Source organism: Helianthus annuus, chromosome 4 (assembly GCF_002127325.2).
Source record: "Helianthus annuus cultivar XRQ/B chromosome 4, HanXRQr2.0-SUNRISE, whole genome shotgun sequence".
Lineage (NCBI taxonomy): Eukaryota > Viridiplantae > Streptophyta > Magnoliopsida > Asterales > Asteraceae > Helianthus > Helianthus annuus.
In genome coordinates, this window is record NC_035436.2 from 2,151,693 (window position 1) to 2,159,967 (window position 8,275).

At 34.8% G+C, this 8,275-nt stretch overlaps 1 long non-coding RNA gene across 2 annotated transcripts; it reads right to left on the reverse strand.

Annotated features, from left to right (window-relative positions):
* Positions 1-1,411: 1,411 nt before the first annotated feature.
* On the reverse strand, positions 1,412-6,016 carry LOC110935500. 2 transcript variants are annotated; one of them, XR_004891902.1, is made up of 3 exons: positions 5,889-6,016; positions 5,300-5,353; positions 1,412-2,259 (listed from the first exon to the last, which is right to left on the reverse strand). It is a non-coding gene; the product is annotated as an uncharacterized LOC110935500 (long non-coding RNA). The 2 variants fall into 2 exon arrangements; XR_002589141.2 differs by lacking the exon at positions 1,412-2,259 and adding an exon at positions 4,771-5,038.
* Positions 6,017-8,275: the final 2,259 nt, after the last annotated feature.

The window sequence follows — 8,275 nt, forward strand, 5'->3', positions numbered from 1 at the left end:
AAGGAGGTTTCGTCCCCGAAACCTGAATACATACTGTTTATTAACATATGTACACATTACGTAGTCCAAGTCTTTTGGGCTTAAATAGTCCTACTACGAACATACATACCTTACTACTCAAACTCTTACGTATAATTTACATGCTTTCAATGAGATTAAAGAATTGCTAATCGAACATCTATGCGTATGATTCTTGTACATACTAGTCTACGCGTACACTCATGTCTTACTGCATTCCATTTCGGTTTACACGTTAAATTACATCCCGTGCATACACATTCACTTAATTTTCCTTTGGACACCCTACTATTTTATTAGCATGTTACCATAAACTAGTTCCGACACTTCACATATCTATAGTGTCCTAATAGGTTTTACTTATTAAAACTTAGCCATGTCCATAAAGAAAACATATCAACATACATGACACATTTTCGTACCTGCCCTCCTAAAGTTCCGTTCTTACATGTACCTCATAAAACTTTATAGTAGGCTTGGGATACCTTTGGGAAGCTTATCGGGGCCTTGGAAGCAAGGAAAAGTGAGAAAACGTGAAAAATGGGTTTCCGGTATCAGACCCGCATAGTCCGTAAGATAAGGCGTCGACTGAAACAGGGCAGGGGTCAAAGACGCCTCCTCTGCAGCTTAGACGCTGATTTTGCGTTTTATTCTTTTTATTCACTAATCGTGTGTCCCGGGGGTTCTAATACGTGAAATAAATCCTTATTCAAGTTCTCAATTCATTCCATACCTTTGTACATCCTTACTTGATTTCAGTTATTCAATTATAGATAACTTTATCTTAAACAAATAAGAAGCGAGATCGATAGTCACTTACATTAGGCGTCCGTATTCGTGGTCGCTTCCTCGCCTCCTTTTGACCCATTTTCTTTCTGTGCTTGTGTCATCTTGTCATGATGCTTATCCTTACATGTCGCCACATTCACATTCTCATACAAGATTTTATATATCACCAATCATATCAAGTTCATATCTCAAATTTTCACTTATCATTTGTAACAAGCACAAGGCATAGATTCAACAATGCATCATTCTAAATTCACGCAAATTTAACATATCATCAAGTGTAACATACAAGGATCCATCATGCATCATTCAGTCCTTCTGTTCTTACAATCATATTAGGATTTCTAATCATACTATTCTCATATTCGCTGATTTTTGTGAAAAGTCAACGATCAAGTATGTAAACTTCCGACTTAGGAACATATGTCCATATCGATGTAGTCGGTAATGCTAATGACACCATAAACATTTCGAACCCATTTAGTGAAATACATACTACCATGCAATCTTCTAGTTACATACACAATATACATAATCCATTTTACACATGCTAATACTTTCATTATCTTACATTTGACAGCCACATACAAGGTTAGTCAATTAACATAATCATAACATTTATCATTTACTAGCAAATTCATCTGTTTTACTTTTAGCACATATTCACTTCTTAATTGCAAATTAAGTAATTATTATAATACATGACGAGTATCACTCATTCAAGTACAATGTACAACCCCCTAACGCTTAATCCTTTCCAAACATACATTTAACCCGAATTCTTGTACGAGTTCCATTTATAGCACATTCTTCAAGTTCGTTTACTACTAATTATATCATTATCATATTTCATTCATATATGTCAAGTCTTTCATACAATCTCACATCCTAACTTCTCTTAAACATTTCATCATTGATATAGTTATCACAACCCAACCATTATTTCCTTCTTAGTCATTCGTACTTGTCTCAAGAGTTTAACGTTGTTTTAGGTTTGTTACTGTTACATGATATAAAGTACATTCCTAGGTTAATCTCCGTATAATTTCATTCAGGTCACCATGATTTGTCCGTTCATTTCTCTCTTTTTTTATTACTTGCTATGCACGCCTACGCCTTGATTAATGACATAGAGTTTGAACTAAGAATTTCGTTCTTTTCTTGACCTCTAAAGGTCAAACCTTCCAACCACGTCATACTTGTGTTGACATTTATTCGTATGGAAACATTATTCCGTCCGTAACTTTCTATTTAACATTCATAAGTCAAATACTTTACTAACCTTATTATTTACATGAACAACGATTCGTGTCCCGATTCAGCCCACCCCCTTCGGGAGCGCGTGTCAAAAACTAGATTGACCTCGTCCATCCATGTGATGAGCTTCCGTTCATGTGCATCTTTTCACCAACTCTACTAGTTTTATCATGCCAAGAGTTCGACCATTCTCATCTACAAATTAAGCGTTAGCACATTTCATTCAGTTTTCCTTCAAACATGATATTTATCAATTCATCTTGTTTACATACTAGCCCTTTCTAAATTCTTTTTTTTAAACATTAATTCGTTTGACCCGTTCGTAACAGGTCAATACATGACTGTTCCTTAATAAATCATTTTCATTTGTTTGACCCGTTTATGACAGGTCAATACATAACCATTCTCTAACATACTATTTTTATTCAGATATTCGTTGTATTCGGTGTTATCTCACCTGTATTTCTTTCATAAATTTCTCATTTAATTGGTATACTTCATTATATACTTCCTTTATTACGTACGACTCTTGCATTTCGTAATTATATGCCAATTTCTACAATTTGACTTTTCAAGGTCAATCTTCCTCTTATTAATTAATTTTTTTTTTTGTATACATATATTGGGTCATGTGTTGCACTTACTTTCAATTCAAACACACTAATAAAACATCATTTCATCGTTTTAGAAATTCGCGGACAACTTTTCTTCCTTATCCATACTTATGCCATTCTCCGGGTCGTAGTCCGTCCTTCACCCCGACTCACATGAGTCGACTTCTAATATGTTTCTTATGAATTTTGTTTATGTGACAATTAGCTTCATCTCCCTTGCCATCATATTGTCATTGGTCTTACACTTACCCAAATAACCCGTTCGACTTTAACAAGGTCGAACCGTCAATATATTTCTAGATAGGTTAAGTTTATTCCTTTTTAAACGCAACTTATCCCTCACTTACTCATAAGTGCATCATATGTATCTATGCATCATGTTAGTCAAGTGACCTTCCTGACTCGACAAGGCTACCGACACCACTTACTTACAATATTTACACCTACCTTAGTAGGGGAAGAAACACATTCCTTCCCTCATTCTTACTCATTCCCACTTTGTTTATGGATTTGAACTTTTGTTCTTCTTACGTGGCTGGTTCGCAGATACTTATGGATTCAAGTCTCTTCATTCTTACTTATGACTCTTATATGTTCGATCTGTATTTGCTTACGGATTTTACCTTTCACTATTATACTCCATTCTTAAAAGTTTAATCCGTATATCAAATACGGATTCAAACTTTTTCATTCTTATAAGTTTGATCCGTACTCACCCACAGATTCAAACTTTTCATTCATACCTTTCGTTCTTATATGTTGGGTCCGTACTTACCTATGGATTCAAATCTTTCATTCTTATAGAATACTCACATTTTCTTAAGAGTCTTGCAACTCCTTTTATCCATTCGTCAACCTACTTCCCGATTCTACCCGACATACTAGTGGTAATTATCATGGTCTCACGAATGTTATATACTTCTTATATTAATCACACATTCTTGTCTACATTTGAAAACATTCTAGATCAATACCATTTCTTACTTATTCAATTTAAAATTTCATTCTTACGCATACTTTATCATCCCTCTTTCAGCATACTTAATTCATTCTATCATTCTAAATTTCATAACTTTCCTTCCGTTCATTCTATAAAATGGTCAAAACGATCACGAATCATCTACGTGCCATAAATAAGTCAAAGGACTTATTATTACATACATTCGTATCCTTCTTTCCAAAATTTTATGTTCCCGAGACATATTATCATAGCACAATTCGAGTCACATGACTTTTTATCCGTCCTTATCACTTTTCGGGGTCTTGGTGAGGTTACATTCATCTACAATTAAACGTTCATATTAATCATTGTTACATTCATTCTTCCTATCTTTCATGCATCAATCACTCTTAATAATTCTTTCTCATAAGTCATAGACTCATCCAATCTTTCTTTACGAACATTCTAAATGCGGAACTTACTTCATTTGCTTGTGTACATAATTTCATATTCTTTCACACTTTCGTCATTAAAACATGCTAGTCATCTAGAATTTCTTTGTTTCGTAATTAATTTAAGGTGTTCCTAGCGTTTAACGAAGGCTAGAACTAAATTAAAAGGGTTTGGCATAACAAAACAAGTAATTCAGAAAAGTGGTTCAGGAGGTGCCGTCGCCGACGGCTTCTGAATAGTTGCGTCGCTGCCATTGTCCGTAGACAGGGAGTTTGGGCGTCGGGTGGAAGGGTGTCGTCGCCGACGGCACATATGTGCGTCGCCGACGGTCTCTACGTTTTGCAGACGCTGATTTGCTTAAAATTTCCATTTTCAGGCCTTTACTCAACCCGAAACGGTCTTGTGCAGTCCCGAAACCTTCCATAACATCCCGTAACGTTCCAACCCAGGTCATACTAGTAAATTAACCATAACCCATTCCCGTATCCAACTAAAAAATTAAATCGAAATTACTATATTACTTACTTGTGTAGCGCTTCGGAAAGAACACACCTTCATTCGAGCTTTCAGTTTGAGTCCAAGCATTATAATTCCAATACTTGAATCCCTCAAACCTCAGCTCTGATACCAACTTGTAAGGTCTAAATTTTGAAAAGGGACAAACGAACTTCATTAGACAAAAATAGCAAACGGGTCGAATAATTTTATAAGCAAAATTTTGCATTCAACTTCATTTTAACTAAGTAAAATAGTTATAAAAGAGTTCATACCACACATGTTTTACAAGTTATTAACCCAGTCTTTAACTACAAGTTAACATCTAACCACTACCGGGTTAACTTACATACAAAAGACCCGTTTTAACAAAAACGTTTAACCGAAAAATTTAAACCAAACTAGGATCTTCGCGGAAGCGTGCATCATGAGTGTGTTCGATCCAAGTAGCGTCGCTAACAAGTTCCTTTACCTACATACAACCGTTCCATTAGACAATTTAAAATACAAGTTTATTCAACATCCATTGACTAGTCAACTTCGAAAAGCGCATAAACCTTCTTTCAAACATGAATTTCTTAACTTGATACATAATCACTTCTACTAACTCAATTCACATTCTTATCACATTTCGTCCTTAACTAACTCATTACAAGTATACGATCTCAACATGTACAAAGATATTATTTATAATAGTGCATACTAATAACATTTCGTAAGCGAGAAAACTTACCTTTGTTGTGGTTTGTTTGCGTTCCGGAATGACTTGAGCTTTCTTCTTTAATCCCTATAATCCAAAATTACATACTTTAAGCTCATGTCATTCTTTTCATTCCATTATCAACTTATTTTCATCAACACACAACAATTTCTCAATTCTAACCATTTACCATTGTAAAATCCTATAACCGTTTCATTCAAGCATTTTAGCAAACACTTGGGGTGCGTAGTAATAATTTAGCATAGAATACAAGTATCTTATGCATATTATAAACCATTCATGTCAATAACATTAACAATATCAAATTTAGTCAAAACATCATACATCTATCATCCTAGCTTGAATTCTCTTAACAATGATTCATTATAAGTTTACTATATGAACATCACCATACTAATTTACACCAAATTTCATGTTTCATATCATAACACTTTTACTAAAAATGGGTTTTCACTTTTACCCATCAAATTAGTCTAATTCAAGTTCAATTCATGATCTATGAGATGTTCCTAACCCCTATTCATCCTAATTCCATACAATCTCATGGATTTATTCAAAACCCATTTCATTCATGATCATCAAATTGCAAATTTCAACATACCTTATGTTAAGAATGCTAAGATGGTTAGGTTGGGGTGAACATGCAGGTGATTAGCTTCAATTTCTTCCTTTAATTGCTGACTTTTAGAAGTAAAAAAGGGTTTCCCCTTCTTCTCTTGATCTCCTGGCGACACACACATCTGATGTGTGGGTGTGTGCCTATTTTAATTTTTATCTCAATAACCCACCTTTCATCCTAGTCATTTTTAGCCCCTTCCACTTGTAATGTTTACAATTAGCTCTTATTTCTTTTCTATTTGGTTATTTCTCACATAATAATTTAGTACATATTCTTGTAGTTATTAATCTTGTTACAATTATTCTCATACTAGGGTTATAGAGACTATAACTTACTTTTTGCATATTATATAAAACATGAAAGCACTTAACCATATTTTGGGGCGTTACACATACAAACGGAGATCGATGCACAATCGATCCATCAAATCGGTAAAAAATAACGAAGATCTACCAGGTATGAACTCCTATCATGTTAATTTGCCTAAAAATCATCATACATTTTGATGTATCACTCACACAACACATCGATTATAACTATGTTCGCACCGATCACTGTTAATATATACAAAATTGATAAAATCGTCACACATTTCATGTTTAAGTCGTTAGTTGTGGATGATAATTGACGTTTGTTGTATGTAATATATCGATACTGATTTATACACATATAATCGCCCAAACATGTGATATATGTGTGAGATTCATGACTACAATGATGAATGATAGTTATGATGCGTGTAATGTGTCTCATATGTGTGATAATCATGTATACTGTTCACATGTGTAGTACACCGTTGAATTATATTTAGGACGCGTGTAACGTGTATCACATATGTGATACCTGTGTTTACTGTTCACATGTGCAAATATAAGGTTGAATGATAGTTAGGATGCGCATAACGCGTCACACATGTATGATACTCATGTATATAGTTCACATGTGCAAATATGATGTTGAATGATAGTTATGATGCGTGTAATATGTCTCATATGTGTATCGTGTATGCTGTTCACATGTGTAGTACACCGTCGAATGATATTTAGGACGCGTGTAACGTGTATCACATATGTGATACTCGTGTTTACTGTTCACATGTGCAGATATAAGGTTGACTGATAGTTAGGATGCACATAACGCGTAACACATGTATGATACTCATGTATATGGTTCACATGTTCAAATATGCTGTTGAATGATAGTTATTATGCGTGTAATGTGTCTCATATGTGTGATAATCGTGTATACTGTTCACATGTGTAGTACACCGTTGAATGATATTTAGGACGCGTTTAACGTGTATCACATATGTGATACTCGTGTTTACTGTTCACATGTGTAGATATAAGGTTGACTGATAGTTAGGATGTGCATAACGCGTCACACATGTATGATACTCATGTATATGGTTCAAATGTGCAAATATGATGTTGAATGATAGTTATGATGCGTGTAATGTGTCTCATATGTGTGATTGATGTGCGTGAAGTGTGTTATATTTTTGATGTATATTTAAGCCCCTTTTACACTTTTAGCCAAGTTTTAAATTTATAAAACACGATATTTACTAACACTAAACACACATATGGGCAAGTGCACCCATCGTGGACGTAGTATAGTGTTGGTAAGATACCGAGGTCGTCCAAGGACACAAGAGCTTTTAATACCGGTTTATCCTCAACGTCTAATCAAATAAAAAAATAAGAAAAATGTTTTTAAACTAAGAAAATAAAAACTAACTAAATGCTGAAAAATAAAAATAAAATAAAACAGATAGACAAGATGAATCACTTGGATCTGACACGTGTATTAGTATAACCTTTGATTATTTTCGCACTTTTGCACTTGTTTAAGAGATTATCTTAGTTATTGTAGTAGGCCCCTCTTTTGAAGGCGACGTTACCCTCAACCCAGTAGTTTGAGTCAGCAAGGATACAATCCTAAAGGGTCAGATTATTGAAAGATAATGAATTAAGTTATTAATGCAAATTGTGGTAGGCCCCGCTTTCGGCGGTGACGTTACCCTCGGCTAAGTAGTCTGAGTCAGCAGGGATACAGTCCTAAATAGTCGGGTTATAGTATTAATAGTAGTTAACTTATGAGGGGGTCAAAGAGTTTGGATCCCCGCCATCCAATACCTATGGGCATTGAAGGAGATCCTACTAAATTTGACCCAGGTCCCAAGCAGGACCTCTAAATGCTGAACAAGGGCAAGACCCTTACCAAACCGTTCCCTTAACCCCCGACCAGGTAGCCAACATACCTCCATATAGACCGTGGAGATATGAATGGTGAAAATCTTTTATTTTATATAGACAGTAAAATAATGCCAAGACACCACGGACAAACGATAAGGAAAGATCACCTTC